Below are 18,080 nucleotides of genomic sequence, written 5' to 3' on the forward strand. Positions count from 1 at the left end.
ATATATGATTTCATAGAAACACGTCCAATGGGAGTCGAGTTGTTACATGAGGACGGACAAAAAGACAGACATGGTGAAGACAACAGGCTCATAATGTATAAAAGCTAACGCTCCTAACAAACAGCTTACACTGAGTGGACAGAAATCATGGGATACACACCTAGTAACGAGTAGGCCCACACTTCGCGCGGATAAGGGCAATCACACGGCGAGGCATTGAGCCCACTAGTTTACGAAAGCGTTCCACAGGTATTTTCATCCACGCTTGCTGCACTGTCCATAAATCCGTCGCATTCCTGGGTGGAGAATCCAAAGCTCAAACGGACTTTTCCACAGCATCCCAAAGATGCTCCACAGGGTTCATGTCCGATGAACGGGGAGGCCATTCCATGGTGGTAAAATTTTCGGAATGCTCTTCGAATCATGTTCTATTCACCACGTCTCTGTGGGGAGGCGCATTTTCTTGTTGGAAGAGTCCATTGCCCTGTGGGCGCACGATGACTATGAAGGGTTGCAGTTGGTCACGTGACCTGAACCGTTCAGAGATGCATCTAGACGTGCCAGAGGTCCTAACGTGTGCCAGTTGAACACGCCCCAGACCAGTACCCACCGTCTACCTGCCTGAAAAGTTCCTTGTTGACATGGCGGGTGGTTCGCACCTTCCGTCCGCTCGAAATAACTGGAATAGTGCAATTTCTGTACCTCTGCGATAAAGTGACCCATACGTGGGGCACCCACTATCATCCCTCTTACAAAGTTGGTTAACTCACGACGTTTATCCATACTGACATTGAATTACCGTCTACGTGAATGCAGGGTACCTATATACCTGCTGTGGGGGGAATATTTTGATTTTTATTTGAATTTTTTATCTTTGAACCCTACTGAGGTCTCAAGCCCATCCCACAAACGCAAATCTGACAGCAATTCAGAGAAAACTCTAGATTCTAGAGTGTATAAACCGAGTGTTAGCAGAACATTAAAGACACATTTTTTCAATAAAAATTTACAACCTTTAATGAACATTATACACAGTATTTACAAAAAAGAACCAAACCAAATAATTACATACAAGCACACCAATTTCCACAGATATGAACCATACTAGTACAATAGGCCTAATGACTCTGATGAGTATAATAAGAAACAATACAGGGAAATAGAGTGGGCCAGGAAATCAGAGTCTTATAATGGGGGATTTTAATTTCCCAGATATTGACTGGAATTTGTGGGTTGGTCACTCACACACTATCAAGGCTTTTGTGGATTTATTGGATGATTGTTTTCTACATCAGCATGTTCGGGAGGCAACTAGAGGGAGTAATACTCTTGATTTGATTATCAGCAGTGATTCTTCATGCATTAAGAATCTGCAGATAAATGAACCACTAGGTGGCAGTGATCACAGTGTGCTGAAGTGGGATTTACTCAAAGAGGTAACTATCATCAGGAGTACAGGGAAGGGTTTTTGCTTTCGTAAAGGTGACTACGGTGGTCTGAGACAGTATTTAAATTCTATACGGTGGGACCAACTGATGATGTTATCAACAGCAAATTCAAAATGGGAAGCATTGAAAGGATTAATCTTGGAAGCTACTAGGCTTTTCATACCAACTAAGAAATATTGTTCAAGGTTTAGGCCTAAATGGATGTCAGATGAACTAATGAGACATCTGGCAGAGAAGAAAAATGCATGGGATACATAAAAATTAATGGGTGACATGGAAGCCTATGATAGATATAAGCTGGTCTGTAACCAAGTCACAAAGGAGATTAGCCAGGCAAAGGCAGATTATGAGAAATCTTTGGCAAAGGATGAAAAGAAAAACAGCAAAGAGTAAACAGAAAATTTATTTTTATTTACCTATGTAAACTCTAGAAGGAAAGCGATGAATCAGATTGGTCCACTGGATATTGCTGGTTCAACTGTTGATGATCCTGCTCCGGCGGCTAACAAACTAAATGAGTATTTTGTATCTACATTCACACATGAGGAGTTATTCAGGGAGGGGAATGCCAGAGGTGAATTAAACTCTGGCAGTGAGCTAGATGAAATTGTAATAACCGAGAGGAAAGTGGAGGACAAATTGTTGAAGATAAACATACAAAGGCACCCGGGGTGGATGGGATCTATCCAGTTATATTAAAGGAGGCAGCAAAAGAAGTAAGCAAACCCTTAGCCATAATTATAAGAGCTTCGTTGGACTCAGGGGAGGTACCATGGACTGGAGATGTGCAAATGTGACCCCAATTCACAAAGGAGGATTAAAGGCTGACACAAGTAATTATGGACCTGTGAGTTTAACTTCTGTTCCAGGAAAATTAATGGAGGCACTGGTTAAAGAAGCACTGCAGGATCATCTAGACAAGACTTCAGTTATAACTCAGACACAGCATGGCTTTGTTAAGGGAAAGTCTTGCTTGACCAATCTGATTGGATGCTATGATGCAGTCACAAAAGAACTGGATGAAGGGAATAACTTTGATATCATATATTTGGATCTTAGAAAGGTTTTGACACTGTTGTACATGGAAGACTGTTGAACAAATTGGAGCAGTGTGGCATTGGAGGCAAATTGCTGCTATGGATAAAGGGATGAGTGAGTTGGAGAAGACAGAGAGTGGTAATCAATGGACACTGCTCATCGTGGATTAATGTTATTAGTGGAGTCCATGAGGGTTCAGTGTTGGGTCCATTGTTGTTTTCTGTATTTATAAATAATAATGATGATGGTATATCAAGCTTAATGTTCACGTTTGCAGGGTTGTTAAGGGCACTAATGACAGTTCGCTTCTGCAACAGGATCTAGAAAAGTTGAGCAGATGGGCTGAGAGGTGGCAAATGAAGTTTAACATTGACAGATGTAAAGTACTACATATGAGAAGCAGTAACCCCAGAGTACGTATCAACTCTGTGGTACTACACTGACAGTGATAGAGAACGAAATGGACCTGGGGGTAATTGTGCAGGCAGATATGAACTTTTCTGAGCAGTGCAGACGGTCTGAAAGAGTAGCTCATGGTATCTTGTCAATGACATACAGGAATTTTTCTAGCAGGGATAAAGAGGTGAAAATCCCCTTGTATAAGGCAATGGTCAGACCATACCTTGAGTACTGTATACAGATCTGGAGGCCTCATTTTAAGAAGGATGTAGAGCTGTTGGAACGAGTACAGAGAAGGGCAACAAGATTGGTGAATGGAACAAAGGGTTGCTCTTACGAAGAAAGGCTTAAGTTTTGCAAATTGATTAAGTTATATTATTAATGATTAACTTATATTAATTAACTCATAATATTTCGCTTAACATTTTGTAATACTTTCTTTCCTCTTGGGTTTTTAATAAAAATTTCAGGACAATATTTGTTTTAAGGATCTTATGTGATTTGATAAAATAAATAGTAACACGTATCTCACATCGTAGTGTGCAGCCAACATTTTTGTAATGCACTTCATTTATTTCTTCCTGAATCTTAATAACAACTGGAACAAAACACTTATTTCACATTTCTCCTGTGATCAATATAACAAGCAAATAAAATTAATTTATGATTTGTATATATAATTTCGTAAACTGATAAAAAAAAAAAAAAGGTCATAAAAAATCAACCACTTCATATGTGCAACCCGAGAACATTTCTTTTCTGCGCATCCGCCATATATCGCTATTACCTCTGATCAACGCATGGCAACGATCTAGACTGTCCTAGAGCTTCAGCTACAATATACTGTACGATTATGTGCCTGAGGTAGTGGACAACAGAAAGAAAGAAATAATTTCATGAAAAGCCATCAACCGGGTATTACATGCAGCGGACGGATATCCAGACAGAAGGTCATGATGAAGACAATATACGCTATAGGCATATATTCGAACGCACCTAAAAACTACTTTCACGTGCTTCTCACCATAATTTATGAATTGCGAATAAATTAGGCAACATATAATCATACACTGCGCTGGTTTGCCATCTGACGCTTAGGACAGAATAAAACTTAAAAGATATTTAAAAAATTTAGATATTACAAAAATCTAAAGTTACAAAACCAAAAATATTACAAAATATCTCATTCTACTCAGGAATTTCACACAAACAGAATTCCAAACATCAACAAACAACTAATGCCATAAACAAATTACATTACAGGCAGAAACGTCAAGTACGACTTACCGGTAGTGTATTTTACAAACATTTACATCGTATGTCTTAAAATAGAATAATAATGTTCGATATTTGAGGTTGGCCACCTTACATAAAAATGAAAGCGACTCTACCCCTTTCATTAGCTATAAGTTAAAATTTCTTTATTTACTAAATTCAAAATATAGCAAGGGCTTAATTTTTCAGTACTCACCTTGATCGATCTGCAATTGTTATGGTTTGAATGGCAAGAGGTGACTAGCTTTAAGGTGATTGGTTCTTAAATTAACGGGTGGGTAAATAGTAATTATGATGGAAACGGGATTAAAATATGCTCAAGGAAGTAGAAGTGCACTAACTCCGTCCTTGGTTGTCATTAAATTGGGTTGAATTGGAATTCTAAATAGTGGATAAGCCAAAAGTCGTAACGAAGGACTTTCGTTAAGAAACGTCTTCAGTTGGCAAGTTAAATGAAAAGGGAACGCGTACGGTATTTAAGAAGAATTTTGTAATCCCGTGATGCACTTTGTTACTTGCGGGAATCTCAGATTGGTGAGATTCCAAACCGGAGAAAGATTGAAGGGGAGTTTCGCATTTATAATATTTAGATCGGAGTGGTGACGAAACCATTCTATACGGAGTGCTTCGAATTGTAAAATTTTGTAACTGTTTTTTAATTTTAATACGGTAATAGCTGAGTCAACTAAGGGAGTATGGTTGTTGGAGTGGGCATGTAAAGTAAGTTCAGTGCTAGATTGTCCAGTTCTGAAGCTATTGTAGTGATAGTATGCTCTGGTATTGGATGATTGGGTTGAACCGAATTTGGTTGTGGTACTACCAATGTAACAGGCTTTACAATTGTGTTGACATTTTATTAAATAAATAATATTATTCATTTCGCTTGTTGGATATTTATGTGTTTCTTTATATTTATTGAAAAGTGATCCGAGTTTGTTATAAGTGGAAAAATAAGAGTGATGTCTGTACCTGCAAATATTCGCCGAAATTGTCCTGCAAGATTACTATGATAAGGAAGGATAAGGCGTGTTTTACTATTTATGATGTGTTTTATGGGGTTATTGATATTATTTTTTGCGATGGAAATGGTATGTTGGATTAATTTTGGAGGGTAATTTCTGGCTATGAATTTTTTTGTGAGATATTGTAACTCATTGGATAGGTCGTCTCGTGAGGTGCTGAATTTAATGGCGTTGTAGATTTGGTTATAGAGAACGGATTTTTTTATGTTGAAAGGGTGATGCGATGTAAAATGTAGGAATTTCCCTATGTGTGTATGTTTTCTATAGATCTTAGTTCCTAGTTTAGTACCTCTTTTATATATGGTGAGATTGAGAAAATTAATTTGTTTATTGGTTTCTATTTCGAGTGTGTATTTAAGTCTGTCGTGAATTGAATTGAATTTTGTAAAAAGGTTATCAATTATAGTTTTGTTTCCTATTAAAAGTTTGTTTGTTTGTTATTTGGTTTTTAGGAGCATTAGCAACTAAGGCCATATTGCTCCGGGATATGCGGTCGTCATTCCCTGACCTTTCCGCATCCTCCGTATTTAGTGGTGACGAGCTCGAACCCCGGTCTAATCCTATTAAAAGTACATCATCGGCGTATCGCATGTACAACTTTATCTCCGAAGAGTAAGGTTGTAGGATTTTATTTTCAACTGTGGCTAAGTAAATTTCGGAAAGGGGAGCAGAGATGCCCAAGCCCATGGGTAACCCGAATATTTATTGGAAGATCTGATTGTGAAATCTGAAATGCCTGGCGTCTAATAGTAGAGAGGTGAGTTCTAAAATATTGTTTATAGAAAGGGAGGTGCGATTAATGAGACTATTGTCGGAAGTTAAATATCCACGAAGGGCTTGTAAGGTAGTAGTAGTAGTAGTAGTGGCATGTGATGCAAGAAAGAAAATGTATGAGCTTATGCAGCATCAGCCAAAAAAAAAAAAAAAAAAAAATCACACCATTCCCTCCAAATGCCTGTCCAGTTCCTCCTTAAATTTATTCAACCTATCAACTTCCACAACGACAGATGGAAGTTTGTTCCAGCAATTAACCACCCGCTGGCTAAAGGCAAATTTCCGCACATCTATTCTACATCTGTCTTTTCTTAATTTGAATTTATGCCCCCTTAGGTTCGTAATCTGAACAAGTGGAAGGATCCCATCAGAATTCAGCGTGCTCAATCCATTCAAGGCCTTATATACCTCAATCAGATCACCACGCAGGTGCCTAGTCTCCAGCCACTGCAATTTGCAGAACTTAAGCCTCTCTTGGTAAGAGGATCCCTTCATTCCCCTCACCAATCTTGTTGCCCTTCTCTGTACCCGCTCAAGTAAATCTACATCCTTCCTAAAATGAGGTCTCCAGACCTGTACGCAGTACTCAAGGCGTGGCCTGACCATTGCCTTATACAGAGGGATAATCACCTCCTTTTCCCTGCTAGCAAAATTCCTATATATCATTGACAAAACCCCATGACCTGCCCTGGCAGCCTGTCTGCATTGCTCAGAGAACTTCATATCTGCTGCACAATTACTCCCAGGTCTTTTTCATTTTCTACCACCTTAAGTGTAGTACCACACAGTTGGTACGTTTCTCTGGGGTTATTTCTACCCATATGCAGTACTTTGCATTTGTCAAGGTTGCCACTTCAGTTGCCACTTCTTAGCCCATCTGCCCAAATTATCTAGATCCTGTTGCAGTAGCAGACTGCCATTACTGTCATTAACAACCCTGCCAACCTTTGTATCATCTGCAAACTTCGACATTAAGCCTGATATACCTTCATCAATATCATTGATAAATATACAAAACAACAGTGGACCTAACACCGAACCCTGTGGGACTCCACTAATAACATTAGTCCAAGAAGAGCAGCACCCATTGATTACCACCCTCTGTCTTCTCGCACTTAACCATCCTTTTATCCATTGTAGCAACTTACCCTTAATACCATTCTGCTCCAATTTGTACAATAGTCTTCCATGCGCAACAGTGTCAAAAGCTTTCCTGAAATCGAAATATATGATATCAAAATTGTTTTTTGCATCCAGTTCCTTTGTAACCACATCATAATATCCTATCAAATTTGTCAGACAAGACTTTCCCTTAACAAACCCATGCTGTGTCTGAATTATTGCTGCAGTCTTGTCTAGATGATCCTGCAATGCATCTTTAACCAGCGACTCCATTATTTTACCCGGAACAGAAGTTAAACTAACTGGTCTGTAATTACTCGTGTCACCCTTCGATCCCCCTTTGTGAATTGGGGATACATTTGCACATCTCCAGTCCGTGGGAACCTCCCCTGAGTCCAAGGATGCTCTCATAATTATGGCTAAGGGTTTGCTTAGTTGCCTTGCCGCCTCCTTTAATATAACTGGATAGATCCCATCCACCCCAGGTGGTTTTCTTACGTTTAACTTCAACAATTTCTCTTCCACTTTGCTCTCAGTTATTACAAGATCATTAAGCACCCTGCTACAATTTGATAACCTTCTGCCATTTTCAAACCTTAATAATTTCTCACGTGTGAATGTAGATGCAAAATTAGGTAAAAGGTATATGTACATTGGTGTATAGTGATACGACATCAAACGATGCTAGAATATCATCGTCAGCGATTATGGTGGTTTTAATTTTCTCAAAGGCTTGGCTGGTATTACTGATTTTAAATTTGGGAAACCTGGTGAGTGGAGATATGATTTTTACTAGAAATGAGGATAGGTTTGCGAAGGCGGATTTACTAAAAATAATTGGTCTTAAGGGGTGGCCCGGTTTATGTAGTTTGGTAATTCCAAACTTATGGGGCAGAACATTGTTTCGTATGCCAATCTGCTGTAAGGTATGTAGGGTAATTTCTTTATTAGACCGGAGTTTTCTAAGGATAATGTCAAGCTTGTTTTTTAATTTGGAACTTCAGAACTGGACAATCTAGCACTGAACTTACTTTACATGCCCACTCCAACAACCATACTCCCTTAGTTGACTCAGCTATTACCATATTAAAATTAAAAAACATTTACAAAATTTCACAATTCGAAGCCCTCATTATAGAAAGGTTTCGTCACCACTCCGATCTAAATATTATAAATGCGAAACTCCCCTTCAATCTTTCTCCGGTTTGGAATCTCACCAATCTGAGATTCCCGCAAGTAACAAAGTGCATCACGGGATTACAAAATTCTTCTTAAATACCGTACGCGTTCCCTTTTCATTTAACTTGCCAACTGAAGATGTTTCTTAACGAAAGTCCTTCGTTACGACTTTTGGCTTATCCACTATTTAGAATCCCAATTCAAGCCAATTTAATGACGACCAAGGACGGAGTTAGTGCACTTCTACTTCCTTGCGCATATTTTAATACCGTTTCCATCATAATTACTATTTACCCACCCCTTAATTTAAGAACCAATCACCTTAAAGCTAGTCACCTCTTGCCATTCAAACCATAACAATTGCAGATCGATCAAGGCGAGTACTGAAAAATTAAGCCTTGCTATTTTTTGAATTTAGTCCAATAAAACAGTACTTTAAGACATATTATAACTTCTTAGTGTCCAATTTCTTTATTTTTAAAACATTTTATTAAAATATTCTTAAAAATGTTTATATTATGATGCAAATTTAAATAAATTGATATATGTTCACGTGTGTGGAAATATCTTCCAATTTCTTGACTAGTTCGGATAATCGAAGATCCGCTATATTTTTTATGTTCGCTTTCAAAAAATTCCAGTTAGTTAAATCAAATTATTCACCATTGTTTAATGCTCAATAAATGTAGACGTAACACTTTGAAAAAGTAGTTCACTAAAAACAAATTTATTAGGATTTTGTTTCGAATTACGAGTATCTGAAACTTCATTAATAATAATTGCATTGGGAGGCTGGAAAATGAAATACGTGGTCACTCACGGAACAGGTGCACAGTAAGATTCGTGCCATGTCCTGCCGTATGGTTATTGCATTTACACGCTTAGGGAACTCCTCAAAGTACTAACACGTGATATAAGCAATGGCAGTGTAATTATTGGAAATAATCAGTCATTGTGTTGGTTAAGAGGAAGTGGCAACAGAAACCATGATATTCTTGTTGGAGATCGCATCTATGGATAATTTTTGATTTTTACACTAATCCACTTTTCTTCTTTTTCCTGCTTAAGAAAACAGGAAAAATGTTCAACTTGAAATAAGAATATCCATGGAAGGGTAGCAAACAGCAGTGTCGTTCACCTATGCTATAATTTCGACGGTAACTAGGACTACGTTTTGAATTGAAGCAATCCAACATATCCAGAGATTACATTATTTCCCTTATTTTTAAGGGATTACCCAGATACAAAGATTGTTTGAAGCTTATGTGAATTCTGTTCAAGAAACAGTGGAAACATTGCTATGTGCCTATGATCTTAATCAGAAATCACGTGGCTTATTTTGTGAAGGAATAGCTACAGAAGTCAATAGGAAATCCTTGAGCACTTCATAAGACTTTTTTAATGAGCGTGAGTCTCTGAGACGTTTGTTACTCAAAATGAAGGAGCCAATCACAATTCTTCACTTCGAATAACACAAGAAAAATTATAAACAACAAATTCCTCCCACTTTATTTTATTTTATTATTATTATTTTGTAACAAGAGTAATGCCACTTCTTTTTGAACAGCCCTCATAGTAAGAGCTATATTGGATTTGTACTCAAAATAACCAAATTTTAAAGCACTCACCATTTCCCACTAAAATTGATAATAAATTTCCCATATATTTTTTATATATTTCTATTTCTACATGAGCAGTGGAACATCTATTTGTATTATCCGAGATATTCGATTAACCGAGCTAATTGGGGATTTATAATTATTGGTCATTAATACTATGTTGTGTCCAACATTGCGGACTGCTTTGTTAACATCTAGAAATTCGATGCCAGGTGATGTAAGAACACACCTTTCTGGAAGATGTTCCCACCGTTTTCAGGATTCACCAACTCCCTTCATCACTCTCTCTATCTACACAATGTCACTATCGACTTCAGAAATTTCAAATGACTTTCTGCAGTACGCACTGACAGATTAGCATTAGTAGAGGCATATGCTGCAAGAAAGCAAGCTTGTACAGCGTCTGCAAAAAAATAAAATAAAATAATAATAATAATAATAATAATAAAATAAAAATAACAATTCTCATTTCACCTATCCATTCCCTCTAATAGTTTGTTCAGGCCATGTTTGAATTTATTTAAGCTATCAACTTTCACAACAACAGATGGAAGATTTTTCCAGCAATCAACAAACACTTACAAAAGGCAAACTTCCGCATCATCTGTTTTGCAAACGTCCTTCCTCACCTTCAATTTATGCCCCCCTGAAGTGCGTAATCTGAGCAAGAGAAAGAATCCCATCAGCATTGAGCTTGTTCAAACCCTTCAAAGCCTTAAACACCTCAATGTCTCGAGACGCTGCAATTTGCAGAACAAAAGCCTTTCTTGGTAAGAGCATCCATTTGTTACCCTCACCAATCTCATTGCCCTTCTTTGTACTCGTTCCAGCAGCTCTACATTCTTCTAAAATGGAGCTTCCAGGCCTGTATGCAGTACTCAAGATGTGGCCTGACCATTGCCTCATACAATGGGATAATCACCTACTTATCCCTGCTAGACAAAATTTTGTATATCATTTACAAAACTCCACGAGCTGGCAGCCTGTCTGCCCTGCTCAGAGAACTGATTGAACATATCTGATTGCACATTTACCCGACAAGTCTCTTTCATTTCCCACTAACCTGAGCGTAGTACCACACAGTTGAAATGTTACTCTGGAATAACTGCTACCTATATGCACTTTGCATTTGTCAATGTTAAACTTCAATTATCATTTCTCAGTCCATTTGCCCTAACTTTTCTAGATCCTGTTGCAGTAGCACATTGTCATTACCGTCATTAACCACCTTGCCAATCTTCGTATCATTGACAAACTTGGACGTTAAGCCTGATATGCCTTCATTGATATCATTGATAAATACAGAAAACAACAATGGGCCCAACATCAAACCCTGTGGAACTACACTAATAACCATGAAGACTAGTGTCCATTGATAGCCAATCTCTGTCTTCTCCCACTCAACCATCCATTTATCCATAGCAGCAACTTTCCCTTAATGCCACACTGCTCCAATTTGTACAGCAGTCTTTTATGTGCAACATTATCAAAAGCTTTCCCGAAATACAAGTATATGATGCCAAAATTATTTTTTTCATCCAGTTGCTTTGTGACCACATCGTAGTATCCAATAAAATTGGTCACACAAGATATTACTGTATCTTGAATATTACTGTCTTTGCCATCGAAAATGGTACCTCTATACCTTACAGCGACTCATTCTATGCAGTACAGTACTGACATCTTTAGTTTCATAGTCCACTTTTATATGTTCCATATCTGCATACGCTCGCTTTGGCATCGTTCAGTATCATCTGAAGGTTACCGTATACTTTTGAGGGATAGTATACATAAGAAATGTAAATAAAATATAATGAACGTATCATATGTTATAAATCATTTATTTATGCTGTATCGAATAATTAGGCTCACTACCACATTATGACCTCTCATATAGGGACTGACGTCACAATTCCTTTTTTTCTCTTCTTTTTTTTTTTTTTTTTTTTTTGAAGTAGGGAGCATCCCGGAAGTTTATTTATTTTAAATATAAGTACGTTGAGTCCCCATCTAACTATAATAATATTAAAATGCCCTGAACAGCAAGCAGAACGTAACATTCGTCTTTTTTAATGAATTTGATTGGATAAATTCCATGCTGGGGTTTGGCTTCATAAATTTCCAAGACAGAGGAATATATCTTCTTTAAAGTGCAGACCAATTAGTTTTGTGGTTGTCTAGAAAAACGTTTTATGTAATTACCTTGGAAGTGAAGTTAATTATTCTGTTCTTGGAATAATCAAAGGGTTAAATGCAAAGCTCGCTGAAAGTGGAACTTTATCACATTTAAAAGCTTGAGATACTAACAATAATGCGTTCTAAAAACAGTACTATAAATTTAATTTAATTTAATTTTTTTTAATAAGAGGAATGTGATATTAGTCGCTGTTAAAATATAGAAAGCGAAATATGTTTTTTGACATTCGATAATTCTCGGAAGAGCGCATGCTCACACATGGCTGTAGTTTATCGAGCACGGCGAAAGGCTATTGGTTCATTTAAGCTAAACTTGGACGCGTTATTTGCGTAAGAAAATTCAATTTTTATATTTTAAGAAGGTGTTTCAGCTTTAAAAAAATAATCATTGTAATTAATTAATACATTTTAGTAAGTATAATCTCAGTAATAGGAAATTAATAATTTTAAAAATTATTATGTTAATACTGTATTGTGAGCATTGGCTTCACGTCATAGCTGTCATAGCAAACGATAAATTTTCTTTCTTTGAGTTGTCATGGTAACCATGAAAATGTTTACATAGGCCACTAAATAGAATAATGGTGGCTACAAAACAAACTCTAATAATGAATAAAACCGAGAAGTGATAAAAATTGCTTTTTTTTTTTTTCAATGCTAGCATGACTCAATTCATGGGCGAATTATTTCTGAGAAATAATTATTAGCTGATGCATATGCTTTTCTGCACGTGTACAGATTTCAACATAATTTAATGACATAATAGGCACAAAGGACGCATAGCATATTCAGTGTCGTTCTGACTGAATATTTATAGCAGCGCAATATATGAAATGAAAAACATAAAAGATTTAAATGTCACAGCTACGAGAAACCTCGGTAACGCCCATACTTCAAAAGGACAAAAAACTTCATGATAATTAAACAAAAGAAAAACCGACACAAGTACACTGACAACCAAAATTAATGTAAGGACCACAAAAACAAAAATAGCCTTTTTATTCTGTGTGGTACATAAATGAGACAGACACAGACTTCGTGCAGATGCACATACACTCACTGGCCACGTTATTAGTACTATAGACATTTGAGCTACCATTACGGTTACCATTTTTTCCCCTTCAAATCAGGGAACTTTTCCCTTCATATAAGAGGAACTCTGATTATCCTACAGGTGTTCAGGATTGCGACTTTCTGGAGTTTCTTGTATGTGTTCTCTGGGAGACCTATTTCTGATAGACTGTTCTGTAGGATCTTTGGCACTATACCGGTGGTTGACACAATGATCGGGATGGTCGTTACTTGTTGATGCCACATCTTTTTGATATCCTGTATGTATACTTCCTGATCTTTTCCTCGTTGGTTTTCTGGAGATCGCCAGTGCTGGGCACTGTTATATCAATCAGATAGATAGTCTTTTCCTTCTTGTCGACAACGGTTGTATCCAGTCTGTTGTGAGGGATTGTCTTGTCCGTTATTATAGCCCGGTCCCAGTACAGCTTGTGGGTTGGGGTTTCTGGTAAGGTATGGGAGTCATACTTGTAATACGATACACTTTCTTTGATCAACTGGTATTTACTCGCTAGCTTCTGATGTATTTATTCTGGCTACCTGGTCGTGTCTACGAGTGTACTACGTCTAGGTAATGACCTTGCATCCTGCGGTGATGTCTTGGATCGTTTCTGAGGCCAGGTAGCATCGTCGACATGTGTCATCTGACACTCCGGGCTTCTTGGCGATGAATTTTCTATAGTTCCTAGTATTGATTACCTGATCTTGGCTGGCGAGCATGAATACTTCAGTTTCCGAGAAGGACGTCCCGCTCGTGAGCCATGCATTGGAAGCCGTTTGATCTATGTGGTCTTGGTGAAGGTCATTTATACCATGGAATGTCTTCTTTGATCATCTTTCTAGCTTCGTTTGTTCAGTCTGGGCGGGAGGTGACTCCTCGCTTAGGCTGAGTGGGGTATGCAGCTTGTCTATCTTCCTTATATCCTGGTAAAGTGCTGCTGTGTTTTTCTGGAAGTAATCCTTCAGGTTAGCAATCGCTGTCTTCTGTTGCTCGATGAGGTTTATCAGGTCCCCTCTTCCCTTTTTCCAAACTATTGTCAATCTCTCCACGGCTGACTTCGGATGGTGTTGGCGGCTCTTGGTTATCATTGTCCATGTCTTTCTCATGATATCCTCTAGCTCGGTGTTACTCCAATCTATGATCCCGAAGGAGTACATTAGCACTGGGATTGCATAAGTGTTTATGGCTTTAACTGTGTTCCCTCCATTTAACTTTGCTTGGAGCAGGCTTCTAAGTCTCAGATGGTATTTTTTGGTGAGGCAGGCCTTGATATCCTTGTGCTCTAACTCCTGAGCCTGCATCATCCCCAGGTACTTGTAGCTTCGAACACCTGTGGGACAGTTGGTCGAGGAACTCTCTTACTGTTATTGATTGTTATTCAGACTTGTTCACAAACTGGGCTCGCCAAAATATTCGAATCAACCTCTCTAAATGCAATGTACTGTAATTGCATAGACAAGAACAAACATGTCAAATAATGTTTTGCTTATGCTCTGGCACGACCACTAGGTCGCAGGAGTTTATAATTAATCATTTTGACAATGAATACAAACGTATACACATGTTGGGCGCTCTTTGCTCGATATATACTGTTCCACATGGCTTTAATTAATCTGGCGTTAATTCTCGAACGGCCCAACGCGCGTTATATAGGATAAAAAGCTGAAAAAGTGGATGAAATATGCGAGTAAATACGGTATCCTTATTTTAAGCAAGAAATGATCGTAGTGGTCTTGAAGAGTACCTGTAACATCCAGTTTTATCTTTAAATGAATCTACCAGCCTAATTAAGGGAGTGCATTAACAATAGTTGCGGTTCGTGTTAATTAATTCTTGCGGCACGCAAGTATCGTTCGTTAAACGCCATTCACTACGAAGCTTATCGCAGCGGCCTTTTTCCGTGACGGTTCTGGCCCCTGAAATGAAGGTTCAACTTACAGAGTTGCCAGGGGTTGACAATGATGGAGTGGTTCGCATTGTGCGTTGCTATTACGAGTGAAATGATTAATGTCTGCTGGAGATGCAGACGGAATAAATGAGCGCCCTTCGCGCGTTCTCCGATACGTTTGCTTCTCCCTTTAATATTCTCCCGTTGCTGATGAAACTCGGTGGGTTGTTCTCTAAATAAAATAAGATACAAACTGCTTTGAGCCACGTCCACAAAGCCTTAAAAAGACAAAGGTGGCTCTTCGAGTTCAATTCGCTTTATCGGCGTTAAATGGTGAACTATTAAGCGCTCTATTCAACCCGCAGACTTAAAGTCCGGATATGTACCCAGCATGGGCGAATGACCCCGTAAAAACTAATGAAATTATCATATCGGCGACGGCGATTTGTGAAGTGGACTGCAGGTGCAACTCCGAATTCAATGATTTTGCATTCCGTGCTTAATCTTTACACCTGTTTAGGGAAAAAGTGCACTGACCTGGATGAAGATCTGAATATGCTGAACAGCGCCCTCTCGTGTTCAATGCATGATCGTGGTTTGATTCTAGTTTCAACTTTAAGGGCCCGCCCTCTCTCTCCTTCACTTTATTCCTTTTTCTCTCTTTTTTCTTTCTCATTCTTTCTTTTTTATCCATCTTTCTTCTTTACTTTTCCCTTTTTTTATCGCTTTTTTCCTTTTTCTCTTCTTTTTTTCCTTTCTCTCTATCTTTCCTTCTTTATTTCTTCCTTTCCTTCCCCTCCATTCCTTTCCCGCTCTCTCTCTCTCTCTCTCTCTCTCTCACTCTTCCTTTATTTCTCAATTTCTTTCCATCCTCCTTTACCTCTTTCATTCCTTCCTTTTCTCACACATTGTTTTTTCTCCTCCTCCCCTCTGCTTCTTTTTCTTGTTTTCCTATCCCCCCTTTTTTCCCTCTTCTCTGTTTCTTTCTTTCTATTCTCATTGTTTTTTCTCTTTATTTATCTTTCTCTCCCCTGCTTTTTCTATGTTTCTTTGATTTTCTTCTATATGTTTTTCCCTTTCCTCTGTTTCTTTTTTCCCTCTTGTCTTTCTTTTATTCTCTCCTTCTTTCTACCTGTTTTTCTCTCGCTATTTTTCCCCTATCTTTCTTTCTTTCTTTCTTTCCGTCACTGTTTTTCTTTTTATTTATGTTCCTCTCCCCTGATTTTTCTGTTTCTTTGATTTTTGTCTCTTTTTGTATGCTTTTCTCTTTCCTTCCCTTTCTTTCGGTCACTCTCCCCCTCTCCCTCTATTTTCGTTCTTCTCTCTCTCTCTCTCTCTTCCTCGTTTACCTCTCATTTTAGGTTTTTTACTTTTTCCCTCTTTCTCCTTTACTTTTCCATTTTTTTCTCTCTTCCTCTCCTTCTTCCTTTTTTATTTTGTTTTTTCCTTTCTCTCTCTCTATTTCCTTCTTTATTTCTTCCTCCCTTCCCTTCCCGCTCTCCCCCCTTTATTTCTCAATTTCTTTCCATCCTCCTTTACCTCCTTCATTCTTTCCTTCTCTCACACATTACTTTTCTCCTCCCTTCTGCTTTTTTCCCCTGTTTTTTCTCCTTTTTTCCTCCTCACTGACTCCCTCTCTCTCTTTCTTTCTTTCCATTATCATTGTTTTTCTCTTTGTTTATCTTTCTCTTCCCTGCTTTTTCTATGTTTTTTTACTTTTCTCTTTCTATCTGTTTTTTGCCCTTTCCCTCTGTTTTTTTTTTCTCTTTTCTATTTTCTTCTCTCCCTCTTATTATACGGTTTTCTCTCTCTTTTCCCCCATCTTTCTTTCTTTCTCTTCGTCACCGTTTTTTTTTTTGTTTCTCTCCCCTTGTTTTTCTGTTTCTTTGATTTTTGTCTTTTCTGTGTGTTTTTCTTTTTTCTTCTCTTTCTTTCCGTTGCTCTTCCCTTTCCCTTATCCTCTCTTTTTCTTTTTCTCTCACTTTATCTATTTTACCCTCTCCCTCTATCTTTTTTCCCTATCTCTCTCTTTATCTGTTTTACTCTCTATCTTTTTTCCTCTCTCTCTCTCTCTCTCTCTCTCTCTCTCTCTCTCTCTTTTTATCTATTTTACCCTTTCCCTCTATCTTCCCCCCTCTGTCTCTCTATTTTACCCTCTCCCTCTATCTTCCCCCCCTTTCTGTCTCTCTATTTTACCCTCTCCCTCTATCTTTTTTCTTTCTTTTATTCTCTCCTTCTATTGTTTCTTTTTCTCTCCTTTCATTATTTTCTTCTTTCCTTCTTTATACTTGTCTCTCTCTCCCTCTTTTCTTCCCTCTCTTATTCTTTCTTTGTTTTTCTTCCTATTTATATTTCTTTGATTTTAAATCTTTGTTTGTTTTTCCTCTTTCTAGGCTCTTTGCTCTTTTTTTCCGTCTTTCTTTCTTTCTTTCTTTCTCACTTTCTCATTATTGTGATTTTCCTAAGCACCCACTCTGATGTCAGAATACAACAACTCACTTTGGACTTCGCTACAGGGAAAAAAAAAAAAAAAAACCAACACTTTCTTAGCAGAAAAGGAAGAAATGGTACTTTCCACGTGATCCATCAAAATTTTCTTTTCTTTGTTATCGACACACTCTTTCGTCTGACCTTGACGGGTTTACGCATTCGCAGTTCCACTCCTTGGCGAGACCGGAAAACCGGAAGACTTTTGGTTCCTCGTGTTCCGTAACAAAATTTTTCTCACTTCACTTAAGACAGGGTGAGCGAAGACAACTCGAAATATCGACATTACGACACATCGGACCAACGAAACGCTACACTCCACCACGTGCGCGCGAATTTATACAGCAAACGCCACGCCAAACAAGGGACTTCTCGGGCTCGCACAGAAGCACGTGGCACGCATGAACTTTCTCCGCTTCGAAGAATGACTCTCTACGAGGTTCACGGTGCACGCCACGTACGGTTTACTAGTGATGCACGCGTGTGGTATTTTCAGGCATGCGCCATAGGGGTGACCGAGAACGAGGAAGAAACGTAATACGACTGGATTTCCTCCTGTCT

The sequence above is a fragment of the Mastigoproctus giganteus genome, chromosome 2 (genome assembly GCF_048544385.1).
Source record: "Mastigoproctus giganteus isolate SK-2022 chromosome 2, ASM4854438v1, whole genome shotgun sequence".
NCBI lineage: Eukaryota > Metazoa > Arthropoda > Arachnida > Uropygi > Thelyphonidae > Mastigoproctus > Mastigoproctus giganteus.